At 46.1% G+C, this 21,960-nt stretch overlaps 1 protein-coding gene across 3 annotated transcripts in view; it reads right to left on the bottom strand.

Annotated features, from left to right (window-relative positions):
- The window catches only part of LOC148398633 (microtubule-associated tumor suppressor 1 homolog A-like), an 83,095-nt gene that overhangs the window by 56,415 nt on the left and 4,720 nt on the right, over positions 1-21,960 (bottom strand). Inside the window, exon 1 of one of the 3 annotated variants that reach the window (XM_088372403.1) lies at positions 17,894-18,160. The exons of 1 other annotated variant lie outside the window; for it this stretch is intronic. The gene's annotated coding sequence lies outside the window, so the exon portion shown is untranslated. Of the gene's footprint in view, positions 1-17,893; positions 18,161-21,960 lie in introns of those variants that run through there. One more of the 3 variants, XM_088372401.1, reaches the window with a different exon arrangement.

The raw sequence follows: 21,960 nt of genomic DNA, 5'->3' as shown, positions 1-21,960 counted from the left end.
AGGCATTTCAGGAGCTTAAGAGGAGGTTCACATCCGCTCCCATCCTCAGGGTTCCCGATCCCGACAGACAGTTCGTGGTCGAGGTGGACGCCTCGAACGTGGGTGTCGGGGCGGTGTTGTCTCAACGTAGCCGCCAAGACGATCGTCTCCACCCGTGCGCCTTCTTTTCTCGCCGTCTGTCAGCCTCGGAATGAAACTATGACATCGGGAATCGGGAGCTCCTCGCCGTCAAGTTGGCCTTGGAGGAGTGGCGGCATTGGCTGGAGGGCGCCACCACTCCGTTCATCGTCTGGACCGACCACCGCAACTTGGAGTATCTGCGATCGGCCAAGAGACTGAACGCAAGACAAGCACGGTGGGCTCTGTTCTTTGACCGGTTTGAGTTCTCTCTTTCCTACAGACCGGGTTCCCGTAACGCGAAGGCGGACGCCTTGTCGCGTTTGTTTCCTGGGGGGGAGGAGGGACAGGGTCCGCCTCCCACTATCCTCCCGAGCTCGGTTCGGGTGGCGGCTCTTACATGGGAGATTGAACGCCAAGTGGAAGCCGCATCACGCGATCAACCCGGCCCCAGCAACTGCCCGGAGGGTCGCCTGTTCGTCCCTGAAGGCCTGCGGTCGTCCGTGCTGCAATGGGCGCACGACTCACGCCTGGCCTGTTATCCCGGCGCGGCACGCACGAGGTAGGTGGTGGCACAGCGTTTCTGGTGGCCCACCTGGCAAGTGGACACCAGCGATTACGTCAGAGCCTGCTCAATTTGTAACCGCTACAAGACGTCTACTCGTCCTCCGGCCGGGCTGCTTCAACCCTTGCCGGTCCGCCAGCGTCCCTGGTCTCACCTGTCAATCGACTTTGTCACGGGCCTCCCCCCCTCAGAGGGAAACACGGTGGTCCTCACGGTGGTGGACCGTTTTAGCAAGATGACGCATTTCATCCCTCTGCCTAAGCTCCCATCTGCGAAGCAGACGGCGTCCATCATGGTGCGGGAGGTGTTTCGTCACCACGGTCTCCCACAAGACATCGTGTCAGACGGAGGACCTCAATTCGCTTCCACCTTCTGGACTGAGTTCTGCCGACTCCTCGGCGCCACGGCCAGCCTCTCCTCGGGGTTTCACCCTCAGTCCAACGGTCAAGCGGAGCACCTGAACCAGGAACTAGGCAGGTCTCTCCGATGCATGGCCGCCGGGGACCAGCGCGGGTGGGTCCAACAGCTTCCCTGGGTAGAGTACGCTCACAATTCCCTCCCCAGCTCGGCTACGGGACTTTCGCCTTTCCACTGCGTCTTCGGGTACCAGCCACCCTTGTTCGCCCACCAGGAGCGTGGTGCGGCGTGCACGTCGGCCCAGGCTTGTGTCCGCCGTTGTCATCGTGCCTGGGCGAGGGGCCGGGTCACTCTTCTCCGCTCTGTTTCAGGCTACGCCCGCCAGGCGAACAAGCACCGGACACCGGCTCCGGAGTACAGAGTGGGGCAGCGTGTGTGGCTCTCGACGCGGGATTTGCCGCTGCGAGCAGGATCCCGCAAACTGGCGCCCCGCTTTGTTGGACCGTTCCCTATTCAGAAGGTGGTTGGCCCGGCCGCAGTCCGTCTTCTCCTTCCAGAGTCCATGAAGGTTCACCCCACGTTCCACGTGTCCCGTGTGCGGCCCATCCATGAGAGCGCGTTGGCGCCGGCGCCCGTTCCGCCGCCGCCGCCCCAGCTCATTGATGGGGGCCCGGCTTACGCTGTCCGCTCCCTGCTCCGATCGCGGCGGCGCGGTCGTGGCCTCCAATACCTCATGGATTGGGAGGGTTATGACGACGCGCACCGCTCCTGGGTTCCGAGCCGCTGGATACTCGACCGTTCGCTCATCACGGAGTTCCATTGCTGCCATCCGGACCAACCGGGTCCTCGGCGCGGGCGACCAGGGGTGAGGGTCCGGGGAGGTCTTGTCCGCCGGCACCGGGGTCTTCTGCTCCCGCGTCCGTCGATCCTGCGTCTGGCGAGGTGTCGGACGTTTCGGCGGTGTGCTGACCCCCCCACCTGGTCGCCCGGGGTATTGCCTTCCTTTTTTTTTTTGTTTTTGGTTCCTGGGGACGTCGGGAGCCGTCCCTTGTGGGGGGGGGTTCTGTCACGTGCTGGTGCCACCGGCGACAGGACCACGCCCCCCTGTCAGTGGAATCGCCGTCACCTGCCACAGGCTCATGGACAGCGCTATATCAGCGCCGCCAGCGCAGACCTGAGTGTCAGTCTGTCCCTTGATGCTGCTTCGCTCATCAGTCCCTGAGATACTGACTCGCTTGACTATTGGAAATCCCGCAGAATCGCTTGTCCTCTCCAGCCCTATCGCCGCTCCAGCACCAGCTGTTACCATCATCCCCTTCCACAATAAAGTGTGTCGCTACGCACTTGGCTGTACTGTCCGTTCCCTCACAGGTTTCACTGGCGGAGATAACCTAAACCAATTAGGTTGTCAACTCACTTGACATCTGTATCAGTTTTCCTCAGCCCACAGAAATGAACCATCCAAGAGCAAAGCGCAGCCAATCAGCAACACATTAGGGTCATAAAAACAGGACTGTGGCAACCTTCAGGCAATCACTTGGATGTCGTCCTCCAAGTGTTTAAAAATGTGCCCGGGGCAATCTTCAAGACTGCACTGCCTGTCTATTCATACCTAATTGCATTCCAAACAGAGCTTGAAGCAGTGCTGCTACTACTTCTATCTTTTTCCCAATGTTTTAACTATTCAACGCATGAAGTTGATAACTACTGAATAAACTGTCTGTAGTTTCCACAGAAATTATTCACTTCATGCATACAATAGCAACAGAGACAGTGTTGTGGCAAACTTCGTTCATGGGGTTCATTGAATCAAACCACTTCTTCGTGTGGGCATCTTTAGGTTTTCTGACTCGTATCCTTATCCAATGCATTTCCATCATACATATTGCTTCGGTGGTGTACTGATGGATCAGTTTAGTTTGCTTTTGTTTTCTTTAACTCTTCAACGTCTTGATCAATTTCTGAACAAAATAATCTTCTCAATAAAAAACACAAGAGACTTCACATAAAATAGTCAATCTCATAATGCACGGGATACGGATAAGGTAAAAAAACTATGTGCTTCATTGCTACTCGCCTGTGCACTTCTCTTATTCTAAATCACACGTATCCCATAGAAACCTACTAATACTAAAATTATACGTACCGTAATTTTCACGGTTTTTTTCATAGTTTGGGTAGGGGGGCGACTTATACTGAGGAGCGACTTGTATGTGAATTTTTTTCACAAATTTTCAAAATAAAAAAAAAGGAAAAAAAAGTTAAACTGCGATGAACGAACCGCGATGTAGCAAGGGATTACTGTAATTTGAATTTCAAGTGACGTCAGTGGCGCGGCGGTTGTTTACATAAAGGACAAAGATTCGATCATGGGATGACGAAGGGCCCCACGTACTACCGGCATCATTAGCGGCTTTGTTTGTAAGTGACACCGGGGACGAAGAGTTTGAAGGATTTAATGATTTGGAGTGACACAGAAGGTTTGAAAAACTATTATGGCTTTTACGCACGCTCGGTCCTACTTTACGGAGCTTTCTTTCACCTCCATGGATTGAAGTCGGGGGCCGGCGCTCGGCCGGGTGGGTGTCCAGGGACGGTGGATGGGGCTCGGACATGGCTTTTACACACGCCCGTCTTACTCTACGGAGCTCTCTTTCACCTCCGTGGATGGAAGTCGTGGGCCGGCGCTCGGCCGGGTGGCTGTCCGGGGACGGTGGATGGGGCTCGGACATGGCTTTTACGCACGCCCAGTCCTATTCTATGGAGCTCTCTTCCACCTCCGTGGCTGGAAGTACCACCTCCGGAGATGGAAGTCCACGCCGCCACACACCTGGAAGTCCACGCCGGTGCTTGGGGCCGTGTGGTGGTGAACTATTTATGTTATAGTTATTTGATATATTTTATATGTATAGCAACTTGTATATGTTTTTATAGTTACAGTTTAGTACTTGTTGGCTTGTTGAACTCTTGTTTTGTTAAATAAAGAGACGTTCACCAAACCCACGTGTTTCCTTGTACTTCGTTAAGGCTATAATATAGTTATATACTAGATCTGTGGAATAACGACGAGACTGACGTCAGGGTGCACGCGCGGCGTTGTTGACAAAGGACGAAGAATTTGATCGATGGATTTAATGATTTGGAGTGACACAGATGGTTTGATTATATTATTGTTTATGTGATAGTTATTTGATATATACTTTATATATCATTATATGGGTCTGTGAAATATTTAGAATATTTAGACGTCAGCGGCGCGGCGCATACGCGGCATCATTTCCATAAAGAATGATCGATGGATTTAATGAATTGGAGTGACACAGATGGTTTTATAAATGTGTTATTTATGTAATAGTTATTTGAATAACTCTGAATGTTACGTTAGGCCCGTTCTCAGCTCTTCGTTTGTGTTTACGTCACATTAGCATACCTATCGTTTAGCCTGTTGTTGCTCGTTCATGTCTGTTCTTGGTGTTGGATTTTGTCGAATAAATTTCCCCCAAAATGCGACTTGTACTCCGGAGCGACTTATAGATGTTTTTTTCACGTTATTGTGCATTTTATGGCTAATGCGACCTATATTCCGGAGCGACTTTTAGTCCGAAAATTATGGTAACTAATTTAAAGCTTTCCTAATATTCTTCTGAATGATCAAACTAGAAAATATTCATCCAAATTACTTTCTAATAATTTGGCTCAAACAGACAGCTATTCTCACTTTCTCATTGTTTTCTGCATAATCTTTTAAACTCTAACCATACAGTGCTACCTTGATTTACAAGTTTAATTAGTTTTGTAACCGTGCTTATAAATCAAGCCATTCATCTCTTAAAACAACCTCTACTATAAAAAAGAATAGAAATGCCATTACCTGTGTTACAGACCCCTAAAACATTTTTGGGAAGGGAAATCGTCTTTGAAAAGAACAAAAACAATTACCATGACACAATTTGAGACAGTGGATGATAATAACTATACCGGAATTGGTACAGGAGCTCAAACCATCGGACTCTTTCAGAACTATTGTGAAATCTGTACTATGTCTCCTGGACATGAACTGGCTTAAGCAAGGGGACACGTCTGGCACTGCAGGATTTGAGTCCCTGGCGACGTACTGTGGACTGATGGTAGTCTTTGTTAATTTGGTACCAGCTCTCTGCAGGTCATTCACTTGGTCCCTCCGTGTTTTTCTGGGATTTTTGTTCACCGTTCTTGTGGTCATTTTGACCCCACGAGGTGAGATCTTGCGTGGAGCCCCAGATGGAGGCCATTATTGACCAAATACTTATTTTCCACCATAATTTGCAAATAAATTCTTTAAAAATCAGACAATGTGATTTTCTGGATTTGTTTTTTATTTGTCTCTCATAGTTGAAGTGTACCTATGATGAAAATTACAGACATCTCTCATCTTTCAAGTGGGATAATTTGCACAATTGGTGACTGACTAAATAGTTTTTTGCCCCACTGTAGCTGACACAGAGCCACTTCTACAAAAGAGAACTCATCTCAAACCTTTCCTACTTAACCGAGATTGTCGAGAAAGTGTTCTTAAGCAACTCAAAAAATTCTTGAACTCAAACTTAAGTTCACAGGGCAGGATTATCGGCCTGAATTTAGCCCGGAATTTCCCCTCCCTGCCTTTTTGGAGATCACAGAGGAATATAGTATCCATAATAAGATAAGCAGCCACACTATCACTGGCAAAACTGCCACCATGAAGTGTGCTTGAAAATGTTGACATGAAGGAAGTAAATCCATCTCCCAGTCCATTGCAAAGCCATCATGCTTCTCAACTCTGTTACACACCAGCTCACAGTTCAAAGACAGCTAGATGGAAGAGGACTTTCAAACAAGTAGAGGCTCAACAGATCTGGGCAATAGAACAAGGTCCATGAGGAAGTGGTGACTGAGTGAACCCAGCTACAAGGATTGACTGCAGTTCGAGCTCCATTCTCACAGGCCACAGATGTGGCAGAGGTAGCCCAGTGACGGACGGCACTGTGAAACGATAATTCTTTGCGGTGATCGCTCGGGCAATTATGCTTAGCTGTTGTGTAGTGCACACTTCACACGAACCGTGAAGTACTTTGGAACTCACCAGTAATCAGCAAACGTGAACAGTATTCTGTATGGCTTCCCCAAAATGCCAAGAGAAGAGTAAATATATATTGAGGGATACTTTCAGGTTCTACTAAACGGTGGATAGTTTTTCTATTTACATGACACCAGCATTATTAGACAGATCTTGTAAAGCTGGTTTGAGTGATAGTCGTAATGGTTTTAAAAAACTGAAACTGCAAAGCATGTACATTCACATGAAATAAACTCAATAAGGATAAAGCAACTTTTCACCCTATGTGTATATATCATTATTTAACATATATGTACATATCTAGATGTACTGATCTCCCTGTGCGTTATGTACTTCATGTACATTGTCACAGTTCATCAGCCAGCCAAACTTATGTATAGAACACTTGAGCCAGGATTCAGAGCGTCTTGCTCCCTTTATTTCTATTCAGTGTTAAACACAACGAGTGAAACTGCAAGTGAAACAACAAATAGACTTAGTTTCTTCTAATCTTATAAACAATAATAAAGTTATCCAGTAAAACAATGATAACTTACAGCCGTTGATTCTGTGAGCATAAGGAGAGGAGAAATATTCGCTTAGATGACGCGAGTAACGCCAACGTCTCTCAACTCATCAGTTGTCAAGTCGCTTCAACAAAAACATGCGCAGCTTCCGGTGCATTTCAAAATACATTTCCTGTTTGCTTCCGAACGACAAATAACCATTGTGTATGCTTCTTTACATAGAAAACATTTCTTATATCATGAAAACAATTCTGAGGGCAGAACACTCCCCGTCTGGCATGTAATGCCACTAACCTTTGAAACTACTTACCTTTTTCTCAGTCCACTTTTAATCCGCCTTTTCCATGAGAAGGACCACTTCAGAAATGGGCCGCAGGTAAGTTTTCAAGATGCCTTGGGATGATGTCCTCAACTCAACCTTCCGGACCTTTCCATCGCTGCTCTTGGAGGTGGAAAGGACCATAGCCATTGGCCACTCATTCCTTGGCACTTGAGTTTGCTTTAGCAGCACAATGTCCCCAGGTTGAAGGTCGCGGTGTGTCCTGTGTAGGGCTGTGGACTCGGTCGGATTTTTGCACCGAGTCCGAGTCCGACCTCTTGACCACCGAGTCCGAGTCTGAGTCCGGCTGTCCATTTTTTCTGTTAATTCATGTGACTGCTTAGTCTTTATTCAAGGCTAATTTAGATCAAAATCTAAATAATTACAACAGTTTTGTGATGGCTTTGTCTTTATTAAACATATACATAAACGAATACAATAAACAGATACTTTCAAGTTTCAATTCAACGACTTGAGTTTGTTCTTAGGAACAAAATCGCCTCAACCAAGTCAGCCTTCATCGCGCCGCAATGATCAGACATGATAAACTTGAGCCCGGAAAACAGGCGCTCTACGCTGACTTGACAGACATTTATCTAAACACAAATAATTAGTGGCGACCCCACAACTATCGAAACACATCAATGATATAAGCTGGGTGACATAATCGTCCTTGACATTGGTACATAATGTAAACATTAGCCTAAGTGCAACTCAACGTGGCCGCAGTGATCGTAAGCAGGGCTGTGGACAGTATTCCTACGCGCATTCTCAGCAGCATGATGAAAATAAAATTGAACGTATTTTTTTTATTGTCGGACTCGGTGGACTCGGTCAAAATCAGCACCGAGTCCGAGTCCGGCAAAAATGACCGAGTCCGACCGAGTCCGAGTCCCCGAGTCCGAGTCCACAGCCCTGGTCCCGTGCCACTTACGTCTTGGATGAAGAGTGCTCAGGTACTCATTTCTCCAACGGTGCCAGAATTCGTTCGCCAGCGCCTGCACTTGCCTCCACTGGCCTCTCAGAAGGTCTTTCCCCGCAAACTCGCCCAGAGGAGCAAGCAGGCCTGGCTTCTGTGTCAGTAGCATGGATGGAGACAGCAAGACTGAAGCAGAGGTCTGATTAAATAGGGACCAACGGCCCGACGTTGATTATTGCCGACACTTCCGCCATCAGCGTGCACAGGACCTCATGTGTCAGGCGAGTATGTTTGTTTTGCAGAAGCATGGAATCTAATATTCTTTGTGCAACCCCAATCATGCGTTCCCACACACCTCCCATGTGGGAAGCGTGTGGTGGGTTGAACTCCCACGTGCTGTCTTTGCTGTGCAGATAATTCAAAATCTTGTTCTGCTTTTCATGTGAGGGCCTCATCCCTAGTTCTGCACTAGCAGCCACGAAATGCGTCCCTCTGTCTGACCTGAGCTGCTTTGCTGGGCCCCTGACGGCAAAGAATCTCCGTAGCGCATTTATGCAACTGGCAGTATCCATCGATTCAATAATTTCAATGTGTACTCCTCTGGTGCACATGCATGTGAACAGAATGGCCCATCTTTTACTTTCTGCCGCACCTCCACGAGTGCGTTGGGTCACCACTGTCCACGGTCCAAATACATCCAGCCCCACATAGCTGAAGGGTGGAGAGGTGTCGAGTCGCTCCGGAGGGAGGTCAGCCATTTTTTGCACTTCCACCTTCCCATGTCACACAGTGATAGAGGATAGGGCTGACTAGCCTTTTGCCAGCGACAATCCATAGTCCAGCTGCCCTGATGGCTCCCTCTGTGAATTGTCGCCCCTGGTGCTTTACCTCTGCATGATGGTGCTCCACAAGCAGTCTGGTGACCTGGTTTTGCTTCGGGAGGATGATTGGGTGTTTTATCTCTGAGTCGAGAGAAGCATGCCTGAGGCGCCCTCCGACCCGCAGCAGGCCCTCACACATGTAGAGGTCCAGGGTCAAGATCTGACTTGAGTTAGAAACTTCTTTGTGTGCTTTAAGAGCAGCGTATTCATCTGGATATACATCTCTTTGGACAGTCTCTAGTATGAGTCTCTTGGCTGCTGCAAGCTCCTCAGGAGTGCGAGGTCCGCTGCACTGATGCCAGCCTTTGCATGCATGCTGTGGTGTGTCTGTTGAGTCTGAGGTGGAGATTGACTTGTGAGAACGCATCTGCTGTATCAGAAAGGAAACGGCTCTCAGCAAGGAGCTCCATTTTGAAAAACGCTGGAATCTTGAAGAGGTAAGTGGCTTGGTTTCGATGTGCGTAAGTAAAGCTGTCACTTGCGGTCTGACCTCCACATCTTTTCCAGGCTCTATCAGATCAAACTGAATGTGCGTGTCCAGCTTAGGAGTCTTGTGAAGAAAGTCGGGTACTACGAACCACATTGTGTCCATCAGCTGTGATGCAGGTACTGACCTGGTGGCTAAGTCAGCAGGGTTATGTTCCGATGGCACATAATGCCACTGCTCAGGAGAGGTTGTTTGGCGAATACGATGCACACGATTGTGCACGTACACAAAGAAGCGCCTTGAGTCGTTATAGATGTATCCGAGGACCACCTTGCTGTCGGAGTAGAATTTCACAGCGTCTGGTTTGTGGTCCAGTTCACTCAAGATCAACTCTGCCAGCTCAACAGCCAGGACGGCACCACGGAGCTCGAGTCATGAGATCGTAGCCTCCGGCTGCGGTGACAGTCTAGCCTTTCCCATCACAAATCCCACTTTGCAATGGCCCTCCTTACTGACTGCTCTTAAGTATGCAACCACCCCTATAGCCCAGTTAGATGTATCACAAAAAACATACAGTTCTGTGTACCTTGGCTCCAAGAGTGACATTGAAACATAGCAGCGGGGCACATGGAGGCTATTCAGCTCTTTGAGTGAGATTCCCATGTTTCCCACATGCTCGCCTTTTCGTCAGGGAGTGGAGTGTCCCAATCCTGGACTCCACTGGACAGCTCTCGCAGCAGCAGCCTGCCTTTGATGGTCACTGGGGCGGCCAGACCCAGCGGGTCGAAGACGCTGTTGACAACTGACAGCACCCCACGGCGAGTGTAAGGCTTATCAGCAATGGCTACGTTAAAGGTGAGCATGTCTGTGTTAATGTCCCAGCATAAGCCTAGGCTCCTCTGCGCAGGGAGAGAATCATCATTCTGCCCCAGCTCTCTAATGCCAGAGGCCAGTTTTTCAGGTTCGAAAGCTTTCATCACAGTGACACTGTTTGATGCAATTTTGTGCAGCTTCAAATTAGACTCGGCGAGTGAGGCACAGGTACGTTTCAGCAGGTCTATGGCAGCAGACTCGGTGGGCAGTGTCACGAGTCCATCATCAACGTAGAAATGTCTATGAACAAACTGTGTTGTGTCAGTGCCATACCTTGCTTCACCTTTCTTGGCAGCACGCCGTAGTCCATAGATGGCTACTGCAGGCGATGGGCTGTTGCCGAAGACGTGTACCCACATGCGGTACTCCTGAACCTCTTTAGACAGGTCATTGTCTTTGTGCCACAGAAATCTGAGGTAATCTCTGTGCTCATGCCTCACCAGGAATCCATAAAACATCTGCTGGATGTCCGCAGTGACAGCAATGAGATCTTTCCTGAAACGCAGCAGCACGCCAAGCAGAGTGTTATTCAGGTCGGGCCCTGTGAGAAGCACTGAGTTGAGGGAGAGGCCGTTCAGTTGGGCGCTTGAATCAAACACGACCCGTATTTGCCCAGGCTTCTGGGGGTGGTACACACCAAAAAAGGGCAGGTACCAGCATTCTTTTGTGTCGTCAATGGATGAGGCAATCTCTGCATGGTTGTTTTCAAAAAGCTTTTCCATAAAGGAGGAAAACTGCTCTTTCATCTCAGCGTTTTTTCTCAAAGTGCGCCGTAGAGAGCTGAGACGAGACAGGGCTTGCGCTCTATTTGGGAGCCGAGGTCAAGATGACTTAAATGGTAGGGGAGCTACCCAGTTATTCCTTTCATCCTGGGCGACTTCTTTTTCCATAATTTTCAAGAAGAATTCGTCCTCAAAGGACATGGCACACTTGTTGTCACTGTCTGTTCGTTGGAAAACAGTCTGCCCGAGCTAATCCTCGACTGGCAATGCTTTCAACGTATGTGTAAAGTGGCTATGCTTGTCCTCCCCGCCGTAGCATGGTTTCTCTTTCACACTGATGCTGTTTTGGCAAGGAATGAGAAGTGACGGACGTCCATTTTGAAGCACATGAGTTTTGAAGACGCTCAGGGTTGGCTTGTGGGCGTTGTCCAGGCAGACTTTGCCTATAATGACCCAGCCTAAGTCCAGGCGCTGGGCAAAAGGTGCATTATGAGGACCGTTGACTTGATCACTCACTTTGTGTGTGCACAGGATCTTCATCTCTGCATCAGGATCCAGCTTGGGAATGAGAGGAGCGAGATGTTTCAGGTGCGCATGTGTGAGGGTTACCTCTGGAATTGGAATCTCAGATTTGTTATTCATTATTTCACTGTGCTCAATGAGAGGTGGAAGGTCGAGGCACACACCTCTGTTCACTGCTTCAATCTGAAAGCCCGCCGCCTTCCTGCCGATCATCTCTGTGGTGTTGGCGCAGGTCTTCATCAGGTAATGGCAGAGGCTGCTCTTGACTTTGAAAAGGTGGAAAATTTCAGAGCGGGCCAGTGAGCGGTTGCTCTGATCGTCAAGAATGACATACATCTTGACAGAGCGATCTGGCTGTCCCCGAGGGAAGACGCGCACCAGGCACACCTTTGAGCATGAACGTGGGAGGTTGCCCTTGCCACAAACTTTAGTGCATCGTGACGTCACTTCGAGTGGGGAATTGCCTTGTGCCACTGTGTCTATTTGTGGAAGGGCCGATTGATCGGGAGGCAGAGAGGTGTCTTTGTGCATCGCAGAGCTGTGTCTTTGGCTGTCACACTCACCAAATTTCAATGATGCCTGCCAATCCTTGGCAAGGTGGTTTGGGGCGCAGCATTTAAAACAGCGTTTATGTTCTTTAAGAATGTATTTTCTTTCCTGTAATATTTTTGCTCTAAATGATCTGCATCTTTCCAATGGGTGTGTTTTCTTGTGCACAGGGCAATAGCGAGCCGGATCATTGTTTTCCTTTCCATCGTCCGTAGAGTTTAAGGTGTTTGCATCAGTGGTACCAGACACGTCTGTTTTGCACACAGATACAGCAGTCTTAAATTCACTTGGCTTGAATGGAGCTTTCTCACCTTTGCCGTACGGCTGGCTACTGATGGACAGGCTGAAGTTTGGGTCGTTTCGAGCCTTGGCTTGGCCATACACAAAGTCCACAAAAAACGAAAAGGGAGGGAAAGATGTCCTGTAACGCTTCTTGTACTTTGAGCCTACACCGAGCCATTTCTCCTGCAGGCCTGAAGGTAACTTCTCCACGATAGGCTTTATCCCACGAGGCATGTGGAGGTATGCAAGGCCAGGAAGATATCCATCGTTTTTGGCTGCTAATAGCTCCATGAGGAGATCACTGAGCAATCTTAGCTTCGTGTTGTCTCTAGCAGACAGACGGGGAAAATTGTCCACTTTTTTGAACAGGGCATTTTCAATTATTTCTGGTGCGCCATAGCATTCATGCAGTCTATCCCAGGATAGTTGTAGAGCAGCTTTGGGCTTGGTGACATAAACAGCACGGATCCTCTTTACATGTTCAGACGAGTCTTTACCGAGCCACTTCACCAAGAGGTCCAGCTCCTCACTATATGATAAACCTAAGCCTTGTGTTGCATTTAGGAATGAGGACTGCCATGCCCTTAAATTCTCTGGCATATCATCAAATTTTGTGAGGCCAGTAGTCACAAATTCTCTGCGAGCAAGAAACTTGGCAAAGTCTATCATGTGTGGAGGGCTAGCATGAGGAGGAGAATACCGACCTTGTTGCATATGTGGACTGTCAGGTGGCTTTGGGGTAGATGTGTGCCTTGCTGCATGTAAAGACTGAGTCAGGGTTCCGATGTCACTCTGAAGAGGCCTGAGGTTATCACGCAAAGGCCTGAAGTCATCCATGCATGGTGGTGTCGTAGGTGTGGGTGATGACTGTCGTAGGAGGCTGTACTCACAAGGTCTGACTGGCCCATGAAATGGGGGGCCATAATACGGAGTGTTGATTGCCTCTTGGAACTGCTCCTTTACCTCACGTTCCTCATTCACTGATGGTCTGCAGACGTTGTGTGAGGACCTCTCCTCAGCTGCCGCAGGTGGTGGACTATGCGTGGGTTTGCGGCGCCAGACTCCACTGTAGGCTACAAAGGACTGTGCGTTGAGCTGTGTTTGGCTTTGCAAATAATCTTCAGTGCGTTTTTGAGCCACATGTGCTGGCAAATGACTTTTTATGCTTCGCACATCTTCATTTTCTATAGCTGCAGCTGCTTCCAATACTTCTGCTCTCACCCGTGCCACTTCTGCTTCCTTTTCAATTTCTGATTCTTCTAAATCTAGTATGTCTAGCCTAGCTCGGTGCCTTTTAATTTCCAACTGCTTCCTTGAATAGGCAACCTTGGTTGCCGCTGCTTCAGCCGAAGCTCTGGCAGCTGCCTCCAGAACGGAATTGTAGGATGACGAGCGCTTGGAGTTAGCACTAGCTCTCGATCGACTGTGGACCAATGACTTGGAAGATGAAGGTCGACGCGAATTCTCTTCAAAGTCCATCGTCTTCATGTCGATAACACTGGATACATCTTCGGCGGCCATGTTTGAATCTTTCGTTGTTTCCTCAACTCACTGTGGTACGGCTTTTCACTGTACTGATCTCCCTGTGCGTTATGTACTTCATGTACGTTGTCACAGTTCATCAGCCAGCCAAACTCATGTATAGAACACTTGAGCCAGGATTCAGAGCGTCTTGCTCCCTTTATTTCTATTCAGTGTTAAACACAACGAGTGAAACTGCAAGTGAAACAACAAACACACTTAGTTTCTTCTATAAATTTTCTTCTTATCTTATAAACAATAATAAAGTTATCCAATAAAACAATGATAACTTACAGCCGTTGATTCTGTGAGCATAAGGAGAGGAGAAAGATTCGCTGAGATGACGCGAGTAACGCCAACGTCTCTCAACTCATCAGTTGTCAAGTCGCTTCAACAAAAACATGCGCAGCTTCCGGTGCATTTCAAAATACATTTCCTGTTTGCTTCCGAACAACAAATAACCATTGTGTATACTTCTTTACATAGAAAACATTTCTTACATCATGAAAACAATTCTGAGGGCAGAACACTAGAAGAGTCCTCCCCCAAAAGATCAGTAATTTTTTAAATTTTTTTATTTAACCTTTATTTACCCAGGCAAACAATTAAGAATAAGTTCTTATTTACAACTGCAGCCTGACCCAAAGAACAACAGTAAGGGAGCAGAAGGCTCACCTTTACTTCATCGAAACATTTGGCAAGTACACCACTGCATCACATTACAGCAGCACTTCTGCAGTCAGCAGAGATGCAGCCAGGAGTATGAGAGGCAGTGGTGCAACTCCAAGCTACACAGAAATCACATCCACAGCAAAAGCGGTTGCCATAGAAATAACAGCCTTCTCAGTCACTCAAAAATTCGTGTCAGTTTATGATTAACATTCTATTCACCAACATTCACAGTTGAAGGCTTGTCTATTTTGATTTGTGATTTAAACAGGCAGTTTTTAGTGTACTGTGATATGACTGATGAAAGGTTTATGACAGCATGTTTTCAAATGAAGGAAAGGACTCCTGTGCGCCACAGAAATAATAGTGGATACGCATGGTGATGATAGAAATACAAGGAAATTATTAATTGGAGTATGTGAAAATATTACAAATATGTAAAAACACTCAGGTATGTATGTGCAAATACAAGACCGATATGCTAATAATGTATTGAATTAGTAATCACTTCACTCTCCCAGAAGTGACAAAAATAGTGCAATGTACAAATGAAAGCACAAAGTAGCAAACGATTAGATTGGCTATTTGCCATTCCAATCACAAAATGGTCCTGCAATAACTCTAGTGCAGATCTAGCTAACATCTCCCATCTTCTTTAACTATTACACCATCAATATTAGCAGAAAGATGAGCAGAAATGAATAGATATTTCTTTTAACTATTAAACAAATACCTCAAAGATGGTAACTTGCTCTCTAAGAAATATTTGCCCTCATGATATAATAAAAAAAAAATTAAAAAAAGCCAGCGCACATCGAGTGGCCATACATGGTCAGAACTCTGCAGCTCAGGCTGTGAGCTGCACAGAGGGCATTAGTGCTGAAACCAAGCAAAAATGCACACAAATACAAAGGTTTCGACTCAGTTCTGCATTGTGGCATCTTGACTGGCATCAATGGAGTGAAGTGCTCAAGATTCTCATCAATGTCAACCAAATACTACAAGTGTATCATGAAAAGTATGTGATTTTTCTTTTGGTTTTTGCATAAGCATGCAAAGCAACCATTCAGCACTGGGAAATAATGTACAAGGGGCCCCCAAAAAACAGGCTATTTGGTACACAGAGACAGTAAGTCCATGAAAACTCAAAGTTCGTAAAAAAAACAAAGCAAAACTGTATGTGCAGAACTTCTTGAAAATAGGCAACAGGCAAAATGAGACAAAGGGTCGAGCAAACGACGTGCTAGAATAAAAAAGCGGTTTTCTAGAGACAATTGCCCTCATTTGCTAACATACGTGCAGACCAATTTGTGCAGAAAACATACATATGGATGTAATGAGTGATTCATCGATAACTTTGTGCCTGAATTTGTGTGTATTCAGCAAATAAAATAAGAACATCCACAGAATATGCGAACACACAACTAATGAGGGATCTTGCAATACAAACCTTTTAAAAAAAGGATAGACTGAGAAAGTTATGAACTTCTCTCGCAGCTGTTTTTATTTCTTCGTATTAACCTTCGCGCAATACAGTGATCTGTCAAACAGACTGAAATGAGCATGGCTTATACAAATTGGTCATTTAGAATGAATTCTGATTCATCGACATACGAACAGTTGTGCGAACAAAATGAGCTGGTGCGCACGTGTCCTGAATTTGACAATGATTTTAAGAATATTCTCAATTTGTGCGCACAGTACGAACATCCTACGGATTTATTTAGTAAATGAGCCTTATTGACGAGCAGAAACAAGTGCAGCGCTCCCACTAATTATAACTACATTCAGTGTAATGGTTGGTTGTATATTTAATCCTTTTGTAAAACTAGTATTTGTTTCCATGACACAATACAATATTGTGTAAGAGTCTGAAGACAGTGCTAGCTTTGTTTATATGAGCCTTTGTCAAAGTTACCACTATGACTTGTAAAACATGAACTAATAGGACAAAGCAGGTTTGCGCAAATGAATACACAGAACTTTTGAAGAGGAATGCTTCATTTTGTAATGTACAACTGATGGACCTTGGGCATTAAAGGACTGTGCGATATCTGATATTTTGGTATCAATCCATACCAAATAAATACTGGCACCAGTATTGCAGATACTGAACTGATACCAAGTAGATTTAGATTAAAAAAAAATAAAAAATCAATTTTAGATTGCTTGTCCTATTAAACAACATGTTCAATTCAACTTTCTTGTTAAATTCTTAACTGTGGAAAGATAATGTAATGAAAGTTACCATATACAAAGTAGTAGTAATCTGCATATGCTACTGTAGTTCCTGCCTCTCTTAAATTTCTTTAGATATTAAAGAGCTAACTGGTAGATAAAAAATATCAAATAAAGCATAATACTATGACTCAACGTAAAATGTACGAAATGATTATTTGAAAATAACTGAAATCATAGAAATAAATGTAAAGGATCGATATTAGCTGATACTTGGATCAATCCAAACAGCCTTATTAGGCATGGTAAAACATTAAGCATTCCCTGTGGGGAAGGGCCAGATAGCTTAACAGTTTCAGCTGTCAATATGTTACAACGTACTGGAATGCCATCTGACTGTAAAATTACCTCTGCGTGATAACCTTGGGTTGTGTATCAGGGATTGTAAATAATCCATTGCAAGTTCTTTTCCAGGCCCAAAATACATCAAAAGCAAATTTCCCATTTCCATTATGTCCTGACATTTCAACAGGAGGTGGACAGCTGCCTTTCGCCTAACATGGAAGTGCTGCATGCATAGTTTATTACATCTCAGCAACTAATTACCATTATTTGTATCTAAATAATGGTGTATAACATTTTGATTACCTGTGAGTCAACATAGTAACTACTATGATAATTGCCAATATCCAACCCCTAGAACGATATTGGTACCTCCTGTTTATTCCCCATCCTTGATTAAACAGGAAGTAGCCTGCTAACTAAAAAAACATAAACAGACCCAAATGGTAAATTCTTTAAATTATTTTCACATTTATTAGAGTGCATCCTTGGTGGAGGTCTAAACTCTACTTCTGGCATTCTAGTATTTATTATCATTAGGCATTGCTGAAACAACAAATGTAATGATGGCCAGTGATTTTTGCACAGAATAATGTTGGGGACTGCTGCTGTATAGTACAATTTTGAAAAGATTAAGTCTTATTTACATTAGTGTGCATGTTCAGTAGTTGTGTTCAGCAACAGGGCCATCAAACGGGCATCGCCTTTAAGATCCCAATCCACTTATCACTGATGGTAACCAATGTCAAATGTGTGCTGTCTTTACAGAAATTCTTTGAAAGCTTCCACATAATCAAAGCCTGAAATTTACATTCCAAGATCAAAGACATTTTCAAAAAGCAGAGATGTGTAACTTTCCCCCAACACAGGTTAATGTTAAATGATTGACTAGCATTGCACAGGTCAACATTTCAAAGTCCATAAACCATTCACTTCCCAAATGCAATGTAAGTACACTTACATACTATGTCCATACAGACAATCACATATACATACTAGTGATGCAGAAAGCATGAAGGCAACGTTTGCCTATCAAGGACATAACTTACCAAACCTGTAACTTCTAGCTCAGAATTCCTTTCAAGTTGTGCAGTCAAGAAATGTGCGTGTAGGGGAGAAAATTAATGGAAGCACCGTCAGATCGCCTCCTCTCCCTGCTTCAGTCTAGCAAGTACTTGACTTTGTGTCCTCACGTACACAATCTTATACACAGACATTCCTCCTCCGCATAAACACACACATAGTCACACAAATCCACACTGCACTGCACGCTCATGCGTCACATCAAATTATCACTGCTGTGGGCAGGCGCAAGAGAGGGAAGACTACGCAGTATGTGACGTGTTCATAAGTGGGAAGGGGGAGGCAGTGAGCCCGAGCCAACGCGTTATATGGTTTGCTTCTGGCAATTCAGAGGGAGGAAAAAAATTGGGCATGCCACAGACAGAGCAAAGCAATACACAAACACAGACAGACCAGTCCAGGGTGGGATGTATGATTCAGTTGTGTGTTTACACAAGATGTTGGTGGGTAGGTGAATGCGTGACTAGCAGGTAATCTAAGCCCTCTCAAGGTCCACCGTCCACCCAAAAACGTAGGAGGGGCCAATGCTGTCTGCTAAATTATGCCCCCCCCCCCCTCCTGTTCCGGGTCAAATGAAGGACAGGAGAGAAAAAGATCAGAGGGGTTTTAGTGAAGCCAAAGTGGCAGTACTAAAGTACAAATATTTAACTATTATCATCATCATCATCATTGTCATAATTATTGTTGTTCCTGATATTGTCTCGATAGTGTGATAAGCACTTTCATCACCAGTTTATAATTCTCTCCCATCTCCGATGAAATACCGTAATTTTCGGACTATAAATCGCGATTTTTTTTCATAGTTTGGGTGAGCAGGCGACATATACTGAGGAGCGACTTACCGTATTTGCCGGTGTATTGGTCGACCTTTTTCGATCCAAAATCGACCGAAAAAAATCGACCTCGACTTATACACCGAGTCATAAAATTTAACTTCGTATTCATCGCTTCAAATGTGATGGTAACCAAGGCCGTTTCTCATGCATCTCATTGTGCGTTGGCACTTAGAAAATTTGAACCGGGCGGCGTGCGCGAGTGCGCAGCCCGCTGGAAGTCGAATGAGGCTCCGCGATTTCATCCGCGGTGCTTATAAAGTGCCGATCCGCTCGGCGGGAGCTATTTTCGGCCACTTGGCGCGTGCACACGGCCTCCCGGATGTGCCGGGCGGCGTGCGCGAGCTCGCCGGCCGCTGGAAGTCGAATGAGGCTCTGTGATCTCCTACGCGGTGCTTATAAACAGCCGATCCGCTCGGCGGGAGCTATTTTCGGCCACTTGGCGCGTGCGCACGGCCTTCCGGATGTGCCGGGCGGCGTGCGCGAGCTTGCCGGCCGCTGGAAGTCGAATGAGGCTCCGCGATTTCATCCGCGGTGCTTATAAAGTGCCGATCCGCTCGGCGGGAGCTATTTTCGGCCACTTGGAGCGTGCGCACGGCCTCCCGGATGTGCCGGGCGGCGTGCGCGAGCTCGCCGGCCGCTGGAAGTCGAACGAGGCTCCGCGATTTCATCCGCGGTGCTTATAAAGTGCCGATCCGCTCGGCGGGAGCTATTTTCGGCCACTTGGCGCGTGCGCACGGCCTCCCGGATGTGCCGGGCGGCGTGCGCGAGCTCGCCGACCGCTGGAAGTCGAATGAGGCTCCGCGATCTCCTCCGCGGTGCTTATAAACAGCCGATCCGCTCGGCGGGAGCTATTTTCGGCCACTTGGCGCGTGCGCACAGCCTCCCGGATGTGCCGGGCGGCGTGCGCGAGCTCGCCGGCCGTTGGAAGTCGAATGAGGCTCCGCGATCTCCTCCGCGGTGCTTATAAACAGCCGATCCGCTCGGCTGGAGCTATTTCCGGCCACTGCGCATGCGCACGGCCTCCCGGACTTTGAACACATTTCGTCAATAAATTTCGCATATTTCTGATTGAATTTTTAAGTTTAATATAATGCAACAATTGAGCTCGACTTATACAAAGGATATATCATAAAATCGTAAATTTCCGTCAAATTTTAGGGGGTCGATTTATACACCGAGTCGACTTATACGCCGGCAAATACGGTATATGTGAATTTTTTCACAAATTTTCAAAATTCAAAAATAACAAAACAAAAAAAAAACGTTAAACTACGATAAACGAACCGCGATGTAGCAAGGGATTACTGTAATTAGAATTTCAAGTGACGTCAGTGGCGCGGCGCGGCAGTTGTTTACATAAAGGACAAAGATTCCATCACAGGATGACGAAGGGCCTCACGTACTACCGGGGACGGTGGATGGGGCTCGGACATGGCTTTTACGCACGCCCGGTCCGATTCTATGGAGCTCTCTTCCACCTCCGCGGCTGGAAGTGCCACCTCCGGGGATGGAAGTCCACGCCGCCACACACCTGGAAGTCCACGCCGGTGCTTGGGGCCGTGTGGTGGTGAACTATTTATGTTATAGTTATTTGATATATTTTATTTCGTATAGCAACTTGTATATGTTTTTATCGTTACAGTTCAGTACTTGTTGGCGCGTTGAACTCTTGTTTTGTTAAATAAAGAGACATTTACCAAACCCACGTCTTTCCTTGTACTTTGTTAACGCTATAATATAGTTATATACTAGATCTGTGGAATAACGACGAGGCTGACGTCAGGGCGCACGCGCGGCGCTGTTGACAAAGGACGCGGAATGTGATCAATGGATTTAATGATTTGGAGTGACACAGATGGTTTGATAATATTGTTGTTTATATGATAGTTATTTGATATATACTTTATATATCGTTATATAGGTCTGTGGAACATATAGAGTATTTAGACGTCAGCGGCGCGGCGCATACGCGGCATCGTTTCCATAAAGGACGATTGATGGTTTTATAAACGTGTTATTTATGTAATAGTTATTTGAATAACTAAAATAATGTTACGTCAGGCCCGTTCTTAGCTCTTCGTTTGTGTTTATGTCACGTTAGCATACCTATCGTTTAGCCCAGGGGTGGGCAATTAATTTTTACAAGGGGCCACATGAAAAACCTGAGTTATGTCAGAGGGCCACATCAATGATAATTTAAACCTGCTCAACTTTATTCCATTGTAATATGCACTAAATTATTTATTTTAAATAGCTGGTACTGGTAATTAGAAGACTACAATTATTCTGTTTATATTTATATTAGGCTATGTGAAATTGTGCTGTATAGGTCAAATAAAAAAATCATTAATCAGTACAATTTATTCTTAACTTCTTTAACTTTTCCTCAAACTGTGAATTACAACACATTTATAGAAACATATCAATGTGTCCTCAACCTACCTTGTTACGGTACGTCGGGAGAGTGACACATTCTCAAATGCGCTCTTTTTCTCCGGGCATATCAGTGCAACAGAGTCCAATAAGCACTCCTTAATAGACTCTCTGTCAGTAAACGGCTTACTTTTTCTGGCAATTTTGCGGGAAATGACAAAACTTGTCCTGACCGCTGCATCTCTGCGGGTGTGAAGTTTGATAAAAAGTCCTTGTTGGGCTTGCAGTTTTGCTAGCAATGCATCAGCCTCTGATGCGCGCTGTTTATCAAACAGATGTATTTTTTCTCATGCTTGGTTGTGTCGTGGCGACTCAAATTATATTCTTTAAACACAGCGACCTGTGTACCACAAACCAGGCACACGGCTTTACCTTTCAGTTCTGTAAAGAAATACTTGGCAGTCCATGTCTTGTTGAAAGCACGGCACTCGTCAACTTTCCTTTTCTTCGCGTCAGTACACATTTTGAGGGCAGCATTACTTCGCGCTGTTCACCTACACGCACAGCTCACATGCACGCACGCTACACGGAAGTGCGCCGCCTTTCAAAATAAAAGCAGAACAGCTGTAGTGCATGTACGACACTGATTTTTTTAAATTTATTGTTAAGTTGTATAAGTTGTAATCAAATGTAATTTATGATTGCGCGCCGGACAGAGACGCACAAAGGGCCGGGTATGGCCCGCGGGCCGTATTTTGCCCGGGTCTGGTTTAGCCTGTTGTTGTTCGTTCATGTCTGTTCTTGGTGTTGGATTTTGTCGAATA

Source organism: Syngnathus floridae, chromosome 4, assembly GCF_059516105.1.
Source record: "Syngnathus floridae isolate MCC-2025c chromosome 4, RoL_Sflo_1.0, whole genome shotgun sequence".
NCBI lineage: Eukaryota > Metazoa > Chordata > Actinopteri > Syngnathiformes > Syngnathidae > Syngnathus > Syngnathus floridae.
Note: the sequence above shows the minus strand (reverse complement) of the source record. Positions and strands in the feature narration are given on the sequence as shown.